The sequence below is a fragment of the Furipterus horrens genome, unplaced genomic scaffold (assembly GCF_987537825.1).
Source record: "Furipterus horrens unplaced genomic scaffold, mFurHor1.1.pri manual_scaffold_2, whole genome shotgun sequence".
Taxonomy (NCBI): domain Eukaryota; kingdom Metazoa; phylum Chordata; class Mammalia; order Chiroptera; family Furipteridae; genus Furipterus; species Furipterus horrens.
Genome location: NW_028327172.1, coordinates 214,738,836 through 214,760,433, shown reverse-complemented (window position 1 = coordinate 214,760,433; position 21,598 = coordinate 214,738,836). Strand labels below are relative to the sequence as shown.

Sequence of the window (21,598 nt, the reverse complement as noted above, 5' to 3'; positions counted from 1 at the left end):
CCTGATGTACAGTTTAAAATGCAAGTTTATTTACTTTTCAGACGAACAGACATGCATTTTCCACTACGAAACATGATGGTTTTGTTCATTTATTTCTCCCCAGGAGGGAATGATCCCACCTCCCAGGGTCACTGAGCGGAGTGAGTCAGTTAGCACAGGGGACACCGGCACGAGGACACGCTCCACATGGGACGGTCCCTCCTGCCCAAAGCAAACAAGCAAAGAAATGAACAACCAAACAACAGGGGCTCCAGGGACTCCCAGCTGTCAGTCCCCGTGTCCCTCTGTCCCCTGAGCACAACGGGCTAAGGGACACGTGTCCCCTGCTCTTCCCTGGTCCCTCCTGGGGACCTCCAGGGGCTTGAGCTCTGTCACTGAAGGGAAGGTAATTCGTCTGGTCATGCTATTGTTGACACGGCCACTTCTGGTGGGAGCCGATGCTAATCTTGCTCTAGCCCCCCAGCAGCCTTGCTTCCGGAAATCTGAAGTCGTGGGGAAGCAAGCATTCTCTCTGTCTCTCTCTCTCTCTCAAAATGACAAATCTTTCCCAATAGCATAGGACCACAGAGGCCTTATCTTCTTAATGTCTGACATTTCCAGGGAAGAGGTCTGATGAGTAACGGCCATTTGTGGAAACGGGGGGAACCAATGGGCAAATAAGGGTACTGGGTTAAAAAATTAAAGTGGTTTCTTGCTGCAGCCAGCGGGGCTCAGTTGGCTGGGCATCGTCTGGCAAACCAAAAGGTCACCGGTTTGATTCCCGGTCAGGGCATGTGCCTGGGTTGCAAGTTCAGTCCTCGGTTGGGGCACAGAGAGAAGGCAGCCAATCAATGTCTCTCTCACATCAGTGTTTCTCTCCCTCTCTTTTCCCCCCTTCCCCTCTCTTAAAAATCAAAAATTAAAATAAAATCAAATGAAATGTAAGTGGTTTCTTTATCGCAGGCCTTCTCAGAGCCTTTGGCACACCACTGTTCTCATGACCGTTCAGGAACGGAGATAGAAAAGCATTTCTAAAACATACCTGACCAGGAAAACCTCTGGGTAGAACACACTTTTGCACACGACAGTTAACAGTGCTCCAAGGAACAGATTTAAGAATGTATCAGATGACTGTTTATCTGCCATTGAATGCCTGCCAATGCCCCCTGTAAGGCTGCGTACATGACACTGAACTCCACACCTGGTTCCTGCTTCATGGAGTCTGTGGTCTGGTGAGGGAATGATTGACGAGTTAATAAAACCACAAGCAGAGTTCATAACACACACCACTGAGAATGCAAGAGTGCAACAGTCCACCTTTAGTCTGAAGCTAAGGCAGGATAAGAAAAGTCTCCGTGGAAAAGTATTTGTGATCTGAATGAAAGATTGGCTGAGGGGAAGGTGAGAGACGGGTGGGGCAGAAAGAAAGACCTGGATAAGGGCGAGAGGGCTGGAGAGTGAAGGGCCAGGTTGTTGTGTAAACACAGGAGGGGCGAGGCAGAAGGGAAGGTGGGGACCATGGGTCAGGGCACCTAGGGAAAGCCTTGGTGATGATGGTGGTGGTGATGATGGTGGTGGTGATGGTGGTGGTGATGGTGGTGGTAATGATGATAATGATAATGATGATGATGGTGGTGATGGTGGCGACGGTGGTGGTGATGGTGATGATGATGGTGATGGTAGTGGTGATGGTGACGGTGATGATGGTGGTGGTGATGGTAGTGGTGATGGTGGTGATGGTGGTGATGATGGTGATGGTAATGGTGGTGGTGATGATGGTGGTGATGGTGGTGGTGGTGGTGGTGATGGTGGTGATGATGGTGGTGGTGGTGGTGGCAATGGTGGTGGTGATGATGATGATGGTGATGATGGTAGTGGTGATGGTGGTAATGATGATGGTGGTGATAATGATGGTGATGATGGTGGTGGTGATGGTGGTGGTAATGATGATAATGATGATGATGATGGTGGTGATGATGATGGTGATGATGATGATGATGGTGATGATGATGATGGTGATGATGGTGATGGTGATGACGGTGGTGATGATGATGATGGTAATGATGGTGGTGATGATGGTGATGATGATGGTGGTGATGATGATGGTAATGATGATGACGACGATGATGATGGTGGTGGTGATGGCGTACCTTTACTCCCACGTTTGAACATCTACTATATTCTAGCACCTGTAATAGGTGTTTGACATTTCAGATCTTAAGACTTTCCAAGAACCCTCTGAGGTAGGGAATCCACCCTCTTTCCTAGGGAGGTGGTTAAGAGTATGGTCTTTGGAAGCAGAAAGACTTGGGCTCAAACCTGGTTCCCCCACTCACTGGCTGTGTGACACAGGGCAATTTGCTTAACATCTCTGAACCTCAGACTCCATATCTCTAAAAGGGGATCTGTAATCCATCTCAGGTTGTCGAGAGCTGACCGATATTATAATATATGGAGAATGCTCAGCACTGTACCTGACATTTGGAAGGTCCTAGATATATTCACACTGACTGAGGGAACAGAGATCCAGGGAGCACGAGGGATTTGCCTGAGGTCATGCCGCTAATAAGTGACAGAATAGGCACTTGACTCCTGGCAGTGCTCTTCCCCTAGCCAAGTTACTGACTGTGATGACGCAGACGATGAGGAGGAGGAGGAGGATAAATAACTACTGCTCACAGAGCGCTTGCTTTCTGTCCTGAGCACTTTACATGAATTCAACTATTTCACATCCACAACAATCCAGGGAGGTAGATACAATATTATATCCACTTCAGAGATGAGAAAACAGGTTCCGGATGGCGTGGGGACTGAGCAGCTTGTCCTGAAATGAAGGAAATGGATCACTGTGCAGGGATCCAAGGGCGCCCCACATTCACCTTCCCTGAGCCGCACTGCTGGGTGGGGCCCCTTTCCTCAGTGCCGTGTGCCTGGAGCCTCCGCCCTCCTGCCACTGGCCTCGAGTGGACGCCATCCCTTCCCATGACTCCTCCCAGAGAGCGACCTTTGCCTCGTGGGCTGGAGACTCCGCCTGCAACATCACAGCTTTGTAATGAGATGCTCTTTTCAAGGAAACGGTTGCTAGCTCGGGGATGTGTGGAGCCGTGGGAGAGTGTTTAATGTTTTATTTTTCCCATGGAAGCGCTTCCATGATGCATAATTTAAGCCTCCTATGAACTGTGCTGTTACATCCAAACCAGGCAGGTGGCGTCTAACATTTCACGTATCTGACTTAAATTCCTTGTGTCAACACATGAAACATTGTCCTTGGGGCAATGGTGGCCGAGAGGAAGCGGTCCTGGTTTGGGAAGCAGAAAGGTATGCAGCCACATGCGGTCTGTTTCTTTTTAGCCTTGCTACTCTGGCCCAGGCCTTTAAAGTTTGCAAACTATTTCTCAGCTGTAGGATGAGATCCTATCCATGCTTCCTAGGGGTTGTGTGAAAATCAGATAAGATATGTAGACGAGGGACCCGGCATGGAGACCGTTCCATATGGAATGTGGCTGCCATGATTACAGTATCGTCATGATCAGTCCAGTTCAGCTTAACAGCTATTTGTGGAGTGACATGAACTGTGTCAGACAGTTGGGTCCCTAGAAAGTCACATACAAGAGACACGGGGAAGAAAAGGCCAGATCCAATTCCCTGGGACATAAGAATGGGTTAGAGATCAGACAATTTCATGAGATCACCGTCCTGTATGCTGTCACTGCCTTCACTGTCTTCAGAAGCTGGACCGTTGGGTGCCCCAGTCAAGAAGTGTCCATGTTACTGCCTGTCTACTCTCCAGGCTCCCCCTTCCTCCCATCCTGCTGTGAACGTCTTAGTCCAGCCTCATAACCTCGCTGCCCCAAAACTCTGCCCCTACAGCAGCCCCAAAGGGGGGACGTCTGCACTTGAACGGGATGAGAGGCCATAAAGAGGGAGCGTGCCCAGCTGGGCAGGACTCCCATTCAAACAAAGAAATGTGGACCTTGCCCTGGAGACCACGGGGAGTCATGAACGGAGGGAGGATGTGGTTTCTAAAACTGGAGTTTAATGAAGATTGCTCGCGAGCATTACGATAATTTATCTGACAAAGGACAAAACAATCTATATTTGCCAGATGGGCTTGATCTGGGTGCATCAGGCCAGGATTGGTCTCTCATCCTCTCCCTGCCCATCATGGGGTGATCAGGGAGCCCCGCCTCCATGCCAGTGGCTGGGACGTGGAAGCAGAAATCCAAAGCTGAGCTACAGTTGGGAGCCGGGAGCCCTTGGGGCACCATGGACGGAGGGTTGCTTATTTTTTTTCCTAATTAATTTTTTAAAATTTATTTTTCAATTACATTTATGTTCAATATTATTGTGTAGTAGTTTCAGACGCACAGCAAAGTGGGTAGAAACCCATGTACTTTACAGAGTGGTCCCCGTTGCGTCAATACCCACCCGGCCCCGTACGTAGTCATTATTGACTGTCTTCCTTATGCCATAATCTACATCTCTGTGGTCCTTCTGTAACGACCAATGGGTACTGCTTAATTTCGTTTCCTTTCTCACCCGGCCCCTCAACACCCTTCTGACACTGTCGGTCTGTTCTCCGTATCTATGAGTCTGTTTCTACGTTTTTTATTTTGTTCATCAGATTCCACATATGAGTGACATCCCACGGTATTCATCTTTCTCTGACGGGCTTATTTCACTCAGCATAATGCTCTCCAGGTCCATCCATGCCGGTGGCCGGAGTTCTCACTTAAAGCCAAACAGAGGCGTTGTTGCCAGCAGGGGGCGTGCTAAGATGAGGTTAATAAATAAGGCAACTGAAGAAAAAAATCACCTTATTTAGGTATGACGGACCTGCGAAACGGCATATGTGAGTGATGTGTACACTCGATGGCGTTGGAGGTCAGTATATACCTGTGAAGCCATGACCACCATCGAGGCCATAAATATATCCATCCCCCCCAAAGTCCCTCCTACTTCCTTTATTACTATTATCGTGTGTGTGTGTGTGTGTGTGTGTGTGTGTGTGTGTGAACACTTCATGTAAGACCTACCCCCTTAGCAGACCTTACGTGTAAATGCAGCATTGCCAGCTCTAGGCGCTATCCGTACGGTGGGGCTCCGGAACTTACCTTGCAGAGCTGAGACACTGCACCCTTTGACCCTCCTCCATTCTACTCTCTGCTTCTAGAAGTTTGATTATATTAGATTCTACATATGAGAGCACACATATCTGGCTTTCTCTGTCTGGCTTCTTTCCCTTACCACGTTGTCGCCGACGTCAGGATTTCCTTCTTTTTAAAGGCTGAATGACATCCCATTGCGTACGTGTCTCGTGTTTTCTTTACCCATTCATCCCCCTGCGACAATCTAGGTCGTTTCCAAATCCCGACTGTTGCGAACCGTGCTACAGTGGGAGTGCTTCCATCGCTCTGAGACCCTGATTTCAATTACTTGGAATAAATACCCAGAAGGAGGATTACAGGGTCAGAAGGCAGTTCCAGTTTTAATTTCTTGAGGAACCTCCGCGCTGTTTCCCACGGCGGCTGCACCAGCCTGCATTCCCACCGGCAGTGCACGAGGGATCCCTTTCCTCCGCATCCTCGCCGGCACTTGTGATACTGGTTTTTTTTAATAGCCTTCCTGACAGGTATGAGGTGATGTCTCCCTGTGGCTTTGACTTGCATATCCCTGATGATTAGTGATCTGGAGCATCATTTTCATGCACTTGTCGGCCGTCTGTTTGTCTTGTTTGGAGAAATGGCTATTCAGGTCCTCTGCCCATTTTCAGAATTGGGTTATTTGCTTTTCTCTGTTTAGTTGTGGGAGCTCCTTATGAACTTTGAAAATTAACTCCTTATCAGATCTATGGTTCGCAAATATCTTTGTTCATTCTATAGGCTGTCTTTTCAGTTTGATGTTTACCATCGCTGTGAAGAGGCTTTTTAGTTTGATATTTATTTTTGCTTTTTTTTTTTTTTTTTGCCTGAGATTTTGGAAATATATACAAAAAATAATAATTCCCAAGACCAACATTAAGGAGCTTGACCCCTATGTTTTCTTGTAGGCGTTCTATAGTTTCAGGTCTTCTGTTTAAGTCTTTAATCCATTTGAGTTGATTTTTCATATGGTGTAAGATAAGAGTCCAATTTCATTCTTCTGTGTGAGAATATTCTGTTTTCCATGTACTGAAGAGACTTCCTTAGTCTAGCAAAAGGTCTGTTAATGGTATTTCTCTTTTCTAAAAATCCACTCGAGTTTCATTGATCTTTACTGTTGTTTCTCTCACCTCTGAACTCTTTCTGTCTAACACTTACAATTTCCTTGCTCCGGCCGACTTTCAGCTTCTTGCTCTAGTTCCTTGACGTGTGAACGGAAGTGGTTTATCTGAGCCCCCTCTTTCTTCCTCACTGGGACCTGTACCACCATCATCTTCCCTCAGAACCGACTCTGCTGCCCGCATTAGGGTTGGTATGTCGCGCTTTTGTCTTCATTTTTCTTAATACGCTTTTTGATTCATTTTTTAAATTAAATTCATTGGGGTGACACTGGTTAATAAAATCACATCCGTGTCACGTGTGCGTGCTATGCACATCATCGGCATGTTGCTTTGAGGTTTGGTTGTTTGGAAGTACGTTGTTTAACTTCTACATATTTGTGAATTCTCTGTTTTCCTCTTGTTGAGTTCTAATTTCGTACCATTGCTGATGGCTAAACACTTGGGATGGTTTCAATCTTCTTAAGTGAGTGGAGGCTAGTTCTGTGGTCCGACACGTGATCTATCCTGGAGAGCATTCTGAGTGCCCCGAAGAAGAAGAAAGCAGCTGGCTTGGGACCAGCGTGGAGCCGGGCCGAGCACCGGACCCAGGGTGAGCACGAAGAGCTGAGCCTGAAGCGAGGTACCCAGAGGAGACTCCCGAAATCACGGATTCTGGGAGTAGATGGAAGAAGCGCCCCGATGGCTATAGTGCAGGGACCACACGCTGCAGGTCGCTCTGTGCCAGGGACCGCAAGGCCCATGTGCAGGGATGGCGCCATGTTCCCGAATGGACAGCTGAAGCAGTGCAAGAAGATGGGCAGCCACTGGCTTCCCCCCGGAAGTCCCCTCCACGGGGGAGCCTTGCTTCCTTCTCTCGTCTTTCCCTGTCAGTTAGGTACAACGAAGGGGGGCCGGAACCCATGCGCATCTCAATCGCTGAGGAGCGCGTGGGCACCATACGGCACTTTCCCCAAAGGCTGACAGGGCCGACAGAGGTCTCTCTCCCAAGCCTGGGGGTCCGCAGTGTCCCTCACTGCCTCCTCCGCTCAGGCGTCTCTGGGCAGGAGGGAGCTCCTCCCCCAATCTAGAAGGTCACAGGACGCTGTTGGTCTCTCTCCTCCCACTCACTCACGTCTCCCTAAAAGGGGGGAAGATGCCCACCCAGCTGATCAGGGCCTGACACTCATTTGCTGGCCCCCCAAACCCAAGCCTGCCCCCTAGTCCTCCAGCCGCGCGGTCCGGGGCGGGGTCTGGCCGCGGCTCCCTGCGCCCTCTCACCCGTGCCCCTTGGTGCTGACGGGCTGAGCAGCTCCATGGTTTCCAGCCTGGCTGCACTTTGCAATCATCTGGGGAGCTTTCCAATGACCACACCTGGGCCCTCCCCTCCGCTCGACGGTAACCCGGTGAGTGGGGTCCCAGCACCGTATCGGCAAAGCCAGCCCAGGGATCTGGCACTCAGCGAGGCTGGAGCACTGAGGGGCATTCTGGGCAAGAACATTTGGGGCTGCTCAGGACGAGTCTTCCTATTTCTGCAGCTACATGTGTGTCCGTGGATCCCCACACCTAGATTTGAGCTGGACGTAGAAGGTTCCAATTTGACCCCAAGTCCAAGCCAAGCTTTCCAAAGCGGCTTCTGGAAGAACCGTGTGGCGAGGAGTGGGGATTCTGCCAAGATATTAATAAAGCAGCGCTCACATCTGGCTCGGCACCCTTGCGGGTCGGTTCCATCGCCCCAGCCCCGGGAGGAGAAGGCAGCATGGGAGGGCCCGGCACTATGGCCCCTCCTGGACCAGGGGACCGGCAGGAGGGCTCCAGCCACTTTAAAAATAGAAGAGCTTATTCCAGAACATCTCAGCCAGTTCCACAGGTGACTTCAGGTGGCTTTACAACATAAACGTAGAAAACAAAGTGACGATAAAAATAGAAAGAGATCTGGGACCAAGGAATTTCAATGTCAGGTAGAAAGCAAGGCAATTCAAAGAAGAAGGGCAGAGAAAGGCAGGCCATGAACACTCACTGCAGAACGCCGGGTCCAGGGCTCCAGCATTGTCTTGTTCAATGTCACACACAAAATCTAAGAAGCAGGCAGCAGCCCCACTTCACTGAGGAGGAAACAGAGGCTCAGCAGACTGTCCAAGTGCAGCAGCCCATGATCTGACCCTCAAAGTCAGGCCTCCCCGTCCGGGGTTCTCTGTTCCTATGGCGTGGCCTCTCTAAAGAGGGTTAGCTCTGAGCTGCCTTTCAGCCAGAGGGCGGAGAATGGCCAGGCCACACACGCTTTTCACTGAGAACAAGGACACGTTCCAGTTCCTCAGGAAAAGCACACCTTTTACCCCAAGCACTAACTTCAAAAAAAAGGGCAGCCCTCCGGCGGGATCAGAGAAAGCTTCATGCATGAGTGGTGGGCAGGGTTTTGTGGCTCAGATAGGAGCTCACCCCGTGGGCAGGGGCAGGAGGAGTCTCAGGAAGTGGAACAGCACACGCAAAGACCGGGACCGCTGGGAAAGTACCTGCTGCGGGGGTGCCCCACGGAGCCGAGCACAGGACGGGGCGGGGGACGTGAGGCTAACGAATTAGCTTGTCTCATAAAGCTCAGTGAAGTTAAAACCAGAGCGCGAAGAGAACACACAACTTGAAGAAGGAGAATAAATCTTGTTTCGGTGACTCCCCTAATTTGGAATACGTGGTGATTCAGAGAAGCACTGGAGGAGCTGGTTTATAATGTAAGCAAGCCCGGAGGCACCAATCGGTTTGCAAACACCCAGGAGTCCGTGACCACAGAGCAACAGAGACATGCTAATGACAAACGCTTAATGTATTCATTAAAGGAGGTCCCCGTGGTGCCGCTCCTGTCTGCCTCTGATTAGGCTTCCTGCTTCCTGCAGAACGCTGACATGCCTGCCTCACGTGGGCCGTTTCTGCACAAACAACCCCCTTGTGTCATCGTTAATTAAAGGGACACTCAGTGCGTGCCCTGCCTTTAGCTGGACTTGTGGCTGAAAAGGGTCACCTATGCCACTAATGTGCATTATAATGGCCCACAAGCGATCTCTGTAAGACCCACGGCTCCTTCGAGATTAACATCCAGACGCCAAATCTGTGCCTGGCTCCTGGCTCATCAGAAATCTCATTACTCCCAGCACAGACCTCAAGGGTGTGGACGAAATGGAAATTGTCAGAGCGGTTTAGACTTTCCTTTTCAGTGCACCGCGTTCAGAAGCGCATAATTAGCAGGGAAAGACAGGATTCACCACCTCTGCATAAATGCTGTGCACGGCAGGGATTTTAAACCAGCCTGACACCCCGACCGGCCACGGGGTCTCCCACGCAACCTGCGCCACCTAAACGCGAAGTGAGGACGCGGCGTTTGGACTCGTCCTGAAGGCCAGGCTCCCGCTCCCTGGCTCACAGGCTCCCTCCACCTGCTGCTTCCTTCTCGCCCGTTTCTGCTCCCCGTGGTCCTGCTTCTCCTTCGGGACAGAGGGTGACGTCATCACCTGGGTTGTCAGGATGAGGTGTGGGCCGTGGGGCTGAATGTGCGTGGGGTCCGTTTGTAGCAGTGCAGGGGGAGGCCATCCCCACAGGTCCCCACAGCCCACGGTTTGGGGATGGGGAAGGAGACAGGGCAGCTTTTAAGGTGCTTTGCGTATGTACGGCAGGCTGCTGGGTAACGCCAGGGAGGGTGATACTGTTGGAGGTACGTTGCGTATCCATGACGAGGAGGGAGATGAGCCTTTCCTGAAGGAGAGAGCCGGAAGGGAGGGAGGGAGCCGTTGTCTGAAAGGATGAAGAAAGGCCCCGCCATCGGCTTGAAGTCTGATGTGAAAGAAGGACCGTGCGGTCTGAAAGGAAGTATAAGGGCCCCGTCCGCCATGACAAGAAGCCCGATGGCAGGAGCATGTCAGAGAGGCCTGATGGAGCGACAGGTGGTAGCGGCCAGGTGAGAGGAAGCAGCCAGGCAGTTTGTAGTCAGGGTTTGGCCACGCGGCCCGGGCTAGTAAGGAAGCAGGCAGGCTGCGGCTTCGATTGCGCCCACTCCGGCTGACTCCGCAGCGACCAAGGACTCCACCCTGCAGACCCCGACTCTCTCTGGACTCCAGGAACTCAGAACATGCAGAAGGGACACTCTCTTAGGACTTGTGCCTTTCCTGGACTTCACCGTGACCCAGCGGAACACGGCACGTGCTTTCCTGGACTGTTATACGGAGGCTGATGACATCATACCCCAGATCCTGAAGGAGACAGTTCACAGATAAGGAAATGGGGAGCTATTGGGCTTGGTTTTGGCTTCTGGCCTTTTGGGGAGCAAGGAAAGTGCTGGGTCTCGGGGAGTGCTCACAGGCCCCCCCACGGCTGGAATACTGTACATAAAGACCTGTTTTTCTCCACACTAATTGTTGGCTCTTACACGAAGGAGCCACGTAAACAAGCCCCGCCTTCCTCGGTAGCACATTTCTCCTGCCACGCCTGCCAGACTGGTCATTCCCCCGGACAGCAGAGTCTAACCACTTTCTCAAATCCTCACTCACTTGCGCTGACCCATGACCCACACTGACCTGGAAACCAAACCAGAACGGCACCTTCCGTCCCCTGAACCTGATAGAAATTGTCTGCTCATCTGTGACAACCAGTGCTGCTTTGACCCCCATTCCGTCTGAGCCAGAGCGAGTTTGTGGAGCAGAGGCTGCTGGGTAATGGCAGTGGCGATTCTGCTGGCTGACACCCATCACGCATGCACGGGATGCCCGGCACTGTGCCCCATGCTTCCCACCAGGGCCTATCTGGGGGGGGCTCTGCTGCTCCTTTTTCCGGGGGTGACCCCTGGGGTAAGGGCAGGTCCCGTGACCATCCCGGAGCAGCCCGAGCACCTGACAAGGGCCGTGCGTGTCTCTGTTCCTCAGCGCCCCCAAGGTCCGGAGTTCATTCACTCAGCCCCTCTTTATGAAGTGCTTCTTCTGTGCTGGGCCCCGTCCTGAGGGCTGGTGGCATGTGCAGAGCCAAGCAGACATGGCCTCATGGGTGTTGAGTATCTCCTTTTCCCGTCTAGACAGGGAGACCAGCAAAAATCAAGTCATTATAAAAATATGTGGAATCCAGGATTCTGGCCAGTGCTAAGAGGAATGTGCCCGGGAAGGTCTGGGACTGTGAACTGAAGGACCCTGCATGTCTTCGTGGCGATGAGGGGGACTCCCCGGGGAAAGGGGCACCTCTGACTGCTGACAGCAGGTCCCCGGGGCAGGGGGTGTTATGGGTGGGGAGACTGAGGGTCAGAGGAGCTGAGCGAGCCACAGTGCAGGGCCCCGCACCCCGCAGTTAGCAGGGCGAGGAGCCTGCCTTCCCCCAGGGCCTGTGCTCTCCGGACCAGGGCGCTGCCTTCATTTTTCCAGCGGATGCAGTAGAAGTTGTTTCAAACAGTGAAGGGATTTCAGAGGGAAAGCAGACCTGCCACTGGGATTTAGCCGTGACCTGGAAATCTGACACTTTCCTCTGGGGGCCTCAGTTTTCTCAGCTGTGGACTGAAGCTTTAGACTCTGTCCTCTGGTCCCCCGTGGTTTCCACAGTCCCTAGGGGTCCCTGGGGGCTGACGGGGTTCACCGTGCCACGTCCAGGGCTCCGTCCTGCCTCGTTCTGCATTCTTGTTGGTGACGTGTTAGGCTTCTACGTTTGGTTTCATCCAAGGAAGGGCTTTGGCTGCTTAACCATTTCAGCAGCCGGCGGTCCGGACCGTCTCTCCGGCTCTGTGGGTCTGAGGTCTGACAGCCCCCCAGCTGGCTTCCTGTGCACAGCCAACTTTGGTGAGCTGGGCAGGGCGACCCAGACTTTGTGATCGAATCAAAAAATGGGGGGCTCCATGAAAGTCACGGTCAGTTTGTAAAACCGAAGGCGGCACTTTCATGGTTAAAGTGTTCTGTTCCACCTCCACGTTCACTGCGGTGCCCCAGGCTGGAGACAGGAACTGCAGGGGACAGGAAAAGAGTCCTGGGTTCCCCCCAGTGCCACTGCGTGCCGCCCCCTCCCCGGCAGAGGCCATTGTGCCGAGAAAGCCCAGTGGGGTCCATACTGCCCTTTGGGGGGGGTGCTGCTCTGACAGTGGCCACTTGTGCCCCTGTGATGAGAACAGGTTGAGAGGATGGCAAATGACAGTATCTGTTTAAGGGCCACATTGCTCATAAAGGGCGGAGTGGGGATTTGCGAGGTCTTCAGTGCTATTTTCTTAGAAAACTGACCCCAAGGGGCCCCAAGGGCCGGTCTTCCTGCTGCTGGATCCCCGGTGAGACCTCTGCCGTGCCCAGCTCGGGGGACTGCGCACCCAGGGGCCTGGTCCCGGGGGCCCCGGGAGGTCAAGGTCAAGCCTTTTGATCTCCCCCATCCCCCACAGCACGTTCTCTTCCCAGGGCGCCGCGTTCTCTTCTGGGCAGCCGTTCCCAGAAACACGGGTGGAATGAATGAATGAATAACTGAGCACAGAGTGAACACCCTCTCCTTTCCCGCGGTTACACCTCTAACCTGCTCCCCTGTTTGGTTGCATCGATAACCGTAAGGATGTTATCCTTTCATTCTTGTGTCCCTAAGAGGTTTTTTTCTCTTTAGAATTGATTTTGAAATACATGAGATGCCTTTTGAAGAGCCTTCGTGACGCTCAGACGTTTGCTTTCCCTGGCCTTGGGGAACGGCTGGTGGGACTGTGCTCCCTGGAACGAACCCCACTTTGTTCTGTGTCACGGGAGAACACGTGTTTTCTCAGCAAATCACGAGGGTGACAACAGCGACACCGGAAGTCCTCTGCATTCTCTGCACGTCGCTCCTCTCTGCAACGTGTGACCTGTGCTCGCCCGTGTCACCTGACCACTTATGACGACTGTCCCTGCTGCCCGCAGAGCGAACTCCACATGCCTGCGTGAACGGGGGTGTCGTGCCCGACAGTTACGTCTCCAAGTTGGCTGTTACCGTGACGATAGAACCGGGTCTGCTTCCCCCATTACTTGCTTAAAAGGTCAGTCCCTAGAAGTCAACACGCCAGACCGAGAGGTTTTTGAAACGTACCGAGAGCTGCATTTCGGAACGTGACCACAGGACCAGAAATCTCTAGGGATGCCTCTTCGCCTCCTTCTCACCGGCCAATGGGACGGACAAGAAATGGCGCTTCAGAGTTTTTTACTACACGTGTCTTTGATTCCCAGTAAGACTAATTTTTGTTTTTAGAAAATTATTGGCCTCACCCGGCTCCCTGCATGGAGCTGATGGGCGGAAGGAGGACTTAATTACAAAACTCGTCCACTGGGCAGGTACTTATGAGCATTGTTTGAGCCGAGACTCAGTTCTGAGTGCAGGAAATGGGCTGGAGGGAGATGCAGACAAGGGTCCCTGCCCCCATGAAGCCAGACCAGCCTTCCTTCCTGTGTGTGTGTTTGTGTATGTGTGTGTGTGTGAGACACAGGCAAAGAAAATAAAGCTAAAGAAGTAAAATGGATTGTGCGTTATAAAGTGGAATGTCCCACAGCATACAAAGCAAGGGGCTGCCAAGGAGAGAGACCTCAGAGAGAAGGTCCCATTGGCTAAGATCTGACGGACGTGAAGGGACCCACCTTGCAGGTGTCTGCAGGCAACTATCCCAGGCAGAGGAACACAGGTACAAAGACTGGGGGCGGGGGGCACGCGCCTGGATGTTGGGAGAACTCGGGGAGCTGTCACGTGATTTTTAAGAACCTGAGGAGCCAGGCCACCAGTTCCCAATTTAATTAAGCTCACGGCAGCAGGTAAGTGCTTCCTGTTAAAGTGGATCGCATCCAAGGCAATGTCGTGTGTCTCTGGGATTTGAGCTTAACCTAAAATTGTTCGGCCACTGAGCATCCTCCGGCATCACCTGCAGTCCTCACAGGCTTAGCCACGTTCACTGTCTCCCACTCGCAACTTCGTAAACCGTCCTACACGTTCACGGGTTATTATTCATACTCAAGAGTCTTCTCGGGCAGAAGCATAATCGTGGCTGTCTTGCTAACAAACCATCATTCCTGCAGGACTTCGGTGCATGGGGTCCTCACACCACAGGGCAGGTGGGGGACAGTCCCGTTTCACAGGTGAGGACACCGGCAGGGAAGGCACATTTTCCACTTCCCATTTCCTGTCTGGCACACAATCACCATTCTTCCTGCATCTGTTCCTCTCAGGGCATCCTCTCCTGGAGGGTAGGCCCGTCGCCTGGTCACCTCCGCACTGGGAGGCCCGGGCTTGGGCCCAGCTCTCGGAAGTTGGGTCTGGAGAGAGAGAGCGCAGGCTTTGGTGTTCGATCGGGGTCTGTCTGGGCTGGGCTGGAGCCGGTTCCTTCCGGTTCGCGAGAGCTGCTAGATTTCTGGCAATTTTGCGAGCTGTTACCATCCTGCTGTTAATGTGAAATCAACCACCCCATCCAGTCTGCCGGGCTGTTGGAACGAACACCGCAGACTGAGTGGCGTGGGGTCAACAGAAATTCATTCCTCACTGCGGTGGAGGCTAGAAGGCCACGACCAAGGTGCGGGTCCGCTCCGCGTCTGGCGGGAGCCCCCGTCCTGGTTCACAGACCGCCGTCTCCTCCCTGTGCCCTCACATGGCAGAAGGCATGAGGGAGCTCCAGGGGGTTAGCAGGGCACCAATCCCAGGGATGAGGCCCCGCCCTCGTGTGCTAAACCCCTCCCAAAGGCCCCACCCCATCCCATCGGGGCTCGGCTTCCACATACGAATTTTGGGGGGACACACTCAGTGGACAGCAAACCACGATGAGCGTGTTTACACCACGGAAATGAGCCACGTCAGGGTTTTCTGTCCCCTTGCAGAGCTGGCTGTTAAGCGCCTCCCAGCACATCGTTGCTCCAAGTCTCAGGGCTGTCTCTTGTGAGTGACAGCGTCTTGCGCAACTTACTTAACCCACTAAGCCTCAGCTTCTCCACCTGCAAACTGGGAATGACAACGCCCACCTTGCGAGACGGCTCTGAGGATGAATCAGTAGGAGACAGGGACACAGCCGTGCACCATGGGTGACCCACAAATGGCGGTGTTGCCCCATTGTGCAGCATGGAAGAAGTGGGGGGTGGATTTAATAATTCCTCATGGGCCCAGGGCTGGCCCGGCTACAGAGGAAAGCGTGAGGAGCAGCCAGAGAAAGGGGCCCAAGAAGGGGTCACATCAGGATAGAAGATCGGGAAGGAGAGCACCCCAAAGGCCGCCAGCAGGTCCAAGGAGAGTCCTGGTTCTCCCACATGACCTTGGGCAAACCCCACACCCGCCCTGCCTGAGAGCTGCAGCCCCCACCCCCCCAGTTCACCCGCAGGAATTGTCCGAAACACCAGGGCCAGTGCATCAGGTCCAACCCCCATTCCCCAAGCCCTGTCTTTGCTCAGCTCCACGTCTGTCTCCTCACTCAGCTAACCCCTGGGTGTCAGAATGCAGGCTGATGCATCTTACAATCCACGCACACAGCACCTCCTGTCCCCTGAAGAATAACAAACCTACGTCACTTAAAAATAAAATTGGAAAACCTGACATTTTAAAAGTACAAGCTGAAGTTCCCAGGGACATGAACAAATCCTGGAATAGTAAAGATGAAAAAAGGACCCTGAACAAGACAGTATCACCTCCTGTCCCCTTTCATTAAGGGGTTACCATGGTGATGGGGACTGATGAAGTCATTACTGACTGGAATCGGAAAAACCCCCACCAGCGTCTCCTGTCTCTGTGCTGGAGATGGACCGGGGCATCACCTGACCCTCCCGGACGTGGCAGAGTACAATCTGTCATGTCTGTGTATTTCTAATGTACCCCCAGAACCCCAGAGGACAGCGACTACAAGGTGTAAGTGAGAGCCGAGGAGCAGTATCAGCATGGACTCAGGTCTGTCCTCTCTCACCTGCGAGCTCCATAAGGACGGGGAGGGACGGTCTCCCTCCTGCACGGTGCCGTCACCAACGTCAGACACCGCGCTCCGCATATCGTAAGCCCTTCACAAATGGTGAATGAATTAGCTCCTTGAACACCAGATGCTGGAATACAGACGTGAATAAGGCACGGTCCCGTTCCCCAAGTGGCGGGCAGCTAGTGGAGGAAACGGACAGACACACAGATAAATGTGGCTGAGCTGCCTTGCGCTATAATGAGTCCAGAAGAGAGCCCCGCGGGCAGGGCCATGGGTGGCAGTCCTAAGGACACTTGATGGGGGCAGGTAGGAGGTGGGTGGTGCCTGGATCAGACCTCCCGGAAGGCAGGAGCCATACCACTTCTGCTCCTCTCTGGGACCTTAGAACTCAAGACAGTGCCTGGCACCCAGTAAGGGTCCCCGGAATATGAATGAACACGCATGGGAAGATGAGCAGTGAGCAAAGGGGAGACGGTGTCCCCGGCAGAAGGAACGGCACATGCAAAGGCCTGGAGAGAGGCCAACAGCAAGATGAATTACAGCGACTGCTAATCAGGACACAGGGCTGGGACAGAAATGTCCCGAGATGGTGGCAGGGGCGGGGGTCAGGGGGAGAGACTGAAGGAATGTCAGCGGCCAGGTCGCGAGGCCAGTGTCCTTTACAGAGGAGACGAGAGAGAGCTCCCTCCCTCTCGCCCACGTGAGCTCACAGCACGGAGGCCAGCCTTCGCCACCCCAGGAAGAGGGTCTGCATCAGAAAGCGACCACGCCGGCCCCTGGTCTCAGACTCCCCAGCCTCCCGGACTGTGGGCAGCAGAGGTGTGTTGTTTAAGCTCCGAGGTCAACCTACGGTTCTCTGTGGCGATGGCTTGACCTGACCCAGGCCCCCGGCGGAGGGCACACCCCCCCCTCCGATGGCCAGTGGGCTGAATGTGGAAACACTAGTTGGGAGGCTGTAGCAATAGTCAAGGCCAAGGGGGATTATTTTTAAGGAAATGAGGCTGCCCAGCACCTGGTGATTGTTTGTAAGGGGCTTCTGTCCTTCCTCACCCAAGGCTGCCAGGGTGGCCCAGTCCCGGTCCTCCCCGTCCACCTCTCCGCCCCAGCGTTGGCCAGCCCAGCCGCGCCTTCCGGCACCTTACCTACTTTCCTTTTAATCAAAGATCTCAATGCCGTAAAAATTATCAGCCACTAATTTAAGTGGCTCTGTCTTGCCTTAGAGTAACACATTGATCCAGTCCATTACGACCTGGGGAAGGTTCTAGAAACATACGCTTGCTATGAGACCTGTTTCTAAACTGATTCCAGGCGTCTGTTCCCGTCCAGTTCTGCCAGGCAGTCACGCCCACGGTCACTTCAGCCATCAGCCAGGCAGGGCAAGCACTTGCCCGGTTTAAAGCCACGCATTTTAACAGCGAGTCTAGTAACTATAACCAATCAGGGAAGTAGAAATGGATTTTGAAAATACAGTCTGAAAACACCCATTTAATTGGGGTAAAAGTCCAGTGCTAAAAACTCGAGACTGCCAAAGTCAGCAGGTCCTCCAGGAGAGAACAAGACACCAGGTCGTCCCGCCAGAGGCCGGCCTGAGGACGAGGACGCAAACTCAGCAACCCCGCGGAGGTCCTCACACCAGAGCCCGTGCGGGCACTTGCTGTCCCTTGACCCATTTTGTCCTTATAGCGACGGAGCTGTCCTTCCGTTAACCTTGACAGCTACCCGAAGACCCTATCTCAGGAAAGTCCGCTGGGGTCAGGGTAGGGCTTCAGCATATGAATGGGGGGGACCCCATTCAGTGTATAGCAGCCTCACGCCTGCAGGAGGCAGAGCTGGGCTGCAAGTGGGATAAGTAGAAAAAGAACAAAGTGCCTCTCAAACTTAGAGGAGAAAATTACTAAGCACCCCTCCTGAGCCAGCTGTCACGTGCCCCAAGAGTGATAGGTCCCCGACGGAACTGGAGTCGGGCGACCATGAAACAAACATGGCCTGCGGTCCCGCAGGGCCTGAGCCATCACCGGCCATGTACCTGGTCACAAAGTTCCCCATTGACAGCGGCGGCAGAGGCAGAGCTGCCAGCACCCCACTGAGACCGGGTTTCTCCCCCTCGGAGCCTTTCCCAGGAGCGAGGGCCATAGAGCTCTGGGACTTTCTGTCCCACAGCAACCCTTCCCCAACCAGAGGGCACTGTTACAGAGCTGACCACCATGGCGACTCAGTAGAACCAATCCGTGTTAGACACCTCGGGCTTAGAATGTAACTCTGGACGACCCAGCCAATGGGGAGACGGGGGCGGGCACCCTGCGTTAGGGCTTAAATACCCCTGTCTGTCCCGACAGTGAGGTGCCTGCCCCTGGCTGTGCGCCCGTTTTTTCAGAATCGTGAATAAGTGCCTCCCTTTGCTGCCGAAGTCCTGTGTCCCCGGGTCTTACGGTGAGCGTCTCTCACGGAAGCATGGAGGTCCGCTCTCAGAGTTGGGGTGTCTGAAGGCCCCCCACCGCTCCCCCCTCCTCTCCAGGGCTCCCAGCGGTGCCCTGCCTGTACAGGTCTGACCTTTTCCTTCCCTTCTTCCTTTCCTTGGTTGTCGGAGGCCCAGGCGTACAGAACAGCTTTGCCTCAGAACTGGTGAAAATATCGCTCTTGACAATTGCACCTGGACCATGGCAGGCTTGGGAGCACCCATCACTCATTCTTCAGAGACAAAGCGTCCATGGAAGCAGCCGGCGCCCAGCCTTCGCCTGTGACAGAGCACGTCAGCGAAAACAAGAATGGGGGGGCCGAGTTGGATTTCCAAGGCTGCGACAACTCAGCCTCCACTCAACGAGCGGAAGAGCTGGCAGGTTATTGACACCAGGCGGCGGCGTCCTTAGAACCCGACAAGCAATTTCTCACTGCGCTCCCCTCCTGCCGTGGGGAGGGGGCGGCCCACCGGAGCCCGAGGGGCTCCATGCAGGGCTGGGAGGTGCAGTGCGCTGAGCGGGGGAGCCAGCGCCTCCTCCCTGCTGCTGTGAGGGCGGCCCATGAAGCAGGAAGCTGGGGTTCAAGCTCCACTCGTCCCCTGCTAGTAGTGGGACTCAGGGGCCCCATCTGTAAAATGAGGACAATAACATTAAGAGGGTAACAGGGAAGTACAGAGGCTGTGAGGGGATTAAAGGAGTTGAAGACAGTGCTGATCAAAGACAAGTTAAGTGTTTAGGGGTCACTCCCTCCAAGACCGGAAAGCCTCAGGCACGGGGGATGGTCTCGGTGTGAGTCAGGATTCCATCTACTCGGGCACGGCCGGGGCTGCCCGGAGCCCCGCTCTCCCCTCTGAGCGGTGGGGCCCAAAGCCCTCACCCCACGGGGCACTAGGAAGCCTGCAGTCCAGGACATCACACAGGGGAGCAGGCACCAATCGTGTGGCCAACACCATCCCTACCGTTTTCTGGAAATGCTCCCAGTCTCTCTCTGGAGTCCCCTCCCTCCTCCTCTGTGGCCGGGACTCAGGTGGGACCAACCACCGCCACCGCTCCCCCACTGCTTCTGGGCGGGCACGTGACCCGAGCCAGGTCCCGCGTGCCAACCACGACCTTCAGTCTCTGCCGGGGCAGCCCAGCCAGGACGGGACGCTGCAGCAGCCAGCGGTCAGCGTGAGGCTTGGCTCTAAAACCAGCCAACAGACATCAGCTGGGGCCAGAGACCACGTCAGCCGGAACTCACTCTTTAGGTTTAAAACCCGGGCGACTTCCCTTTGTGCTGAAGCAAATTTGCTTTTTGTCTATACCGAAATAAATCCTGGTAACAAACCCTGTGCAAAGTACTCGCTGCACCCGATGGACTGAGGACTCAGGACTCATTGTGACCTGTGCCTCGAAGGGCATTACCTACCTACCGTCTGTCACCCATCTATCATCCATCCATTATAATGCTGCTCGATTTTGTATCCCCAAAATCGAGCAGCAGGTCCACCCCCTCCTTGCTGACGATGGGACCATTACGCCATCAGAGGCCACGCTTGCTGAGGGTCTTATTTACCTAGCACTGTCATGGAATGAGGAGTGTTTGTCACTAATCCGTTGGTGTCCTGGAGACCGTGAATGAAACACCCAAAGCCGCTGCCTGAGAAGGGAGGGCTCTGATAACCCCCTCCTTCGGCATGCACCGCAGCCCAGACGGGCCTCTGACCGCCTTGCCCGTCCTAAGGAGTCTCCCCTGGGAAAGGCCAAGCTCACAGATCTTCGTCTCAGCAAGATCACGAGAAACAGCCCGACATAACCTCTATCACAGGATTACAGTTCAGTATCTTCCTGAACGTCTCCAAGGGGAACGTTATGTGGCCATGAGAAAGGATTTACATGAAGTTTGCCATAATGAGAGAATACTCCCACCGAAGTATTATAATTTGAAAAAGCAGGATACAGAGTGTCGTGTGTGCTTTTATATCGATGGGAGGAGTCTGGCTCATCGTGCCCTTCTTAGGTATTTCATTTCCTGAATTTTGCAATGAACGGATGTTGCTTTCCCGATTAGAAATTTACTTTAAGAAGTTCCCTGGTACTGCAATCAGAACACGAAGGGGTTTCTTTTCCTCAAACAACTGAGTGTTTGGGCCATTGCCGGAGAGATGAAGGACTTGGCCTTGCTGCCCAGACCCCAGCGTGTAACACATGGTTGGGTTTTCCCCACGGAAACGCCCAGGGCTGCGGTGTCTGCCGGGCACACCTGGGTTTCCTTAAACAGGACAATCCATGTCCCTCTTTGTTCTACCGCCCGGCGTTCGGAGAGCTTCCGTGGAGGACAATTGAAATAATCAGCGATACTAGGAATACAGGTTGGACTAGACTTTCCCATCGGGTCACCTCTCATGCTCTTAAGATCAATGATAGGTCGACTGAGGTCAGAACGCAATAGAATTTGTTTCCTGGGACAGTCTGTCCCCTTGCTTCCCCCAAACCCAGCTCAGCAGACACTTAGAGCCGCCAGCGTGTCTGAGACCGAAACAAAGAACCAGGGAACAGCCCTTGCTTTTGAAGGCTCCTGGCCTAAGTCCTTCGTAAGCTGCACGACAGGCAGCCACAGAGCCTGGTCAGAGGAGGCTGGGCAGCCAGGGCCAGCGGCAGCCCCGGGGAGAGGCGGCGGCCCAGGCCAAGGCCCAGAGGCAGAGAGCCGCTAGCCGGGCGGCATTCCTTGGATGCGGATTTAAAGCAGGGATAAAAACTAGCGATGGGCTAGAGAGTCAGTTCCAGAACATGGACCCCGCGGCCCGTGTGGGCTGGATCCAGAACTTGGGATTTGGGGTGTCCACACGGGACAGCCATGCTGGGTCCTTCTCACCATCAGCACGGCAGGTGTGCTTTTCTACAACGTCCCCACAGAAGACTGCATTGGGTGGCCTCTAACCGCATGCCACGTGGTCTCGGACGGACAAAAACCCCTTCTAGATTTACTTTCAACTCTGATTCATCAGGTAAGGAAACGGACCGGAATGGAAATGGAGCCTACGTTTCAAGACTTCG

The 21,598-nt window shown here is 53.7% G+C and overlaps 1 protein-coding gene across 4 annotated transcripts in view; it reads right to left on the bottom strand.

Annotated features, from left to right (window-relative positions):
* The window catches only part of STK32B (serine/threonine kinase 32B), a 155,476-nt gene that overhangs the window by 71,582 nt on the left and 62,296 nt on the right, over positions 1-21,598 (bottom strand). The gene's annotated exons all lie outside the window — the stretch shown is intronic.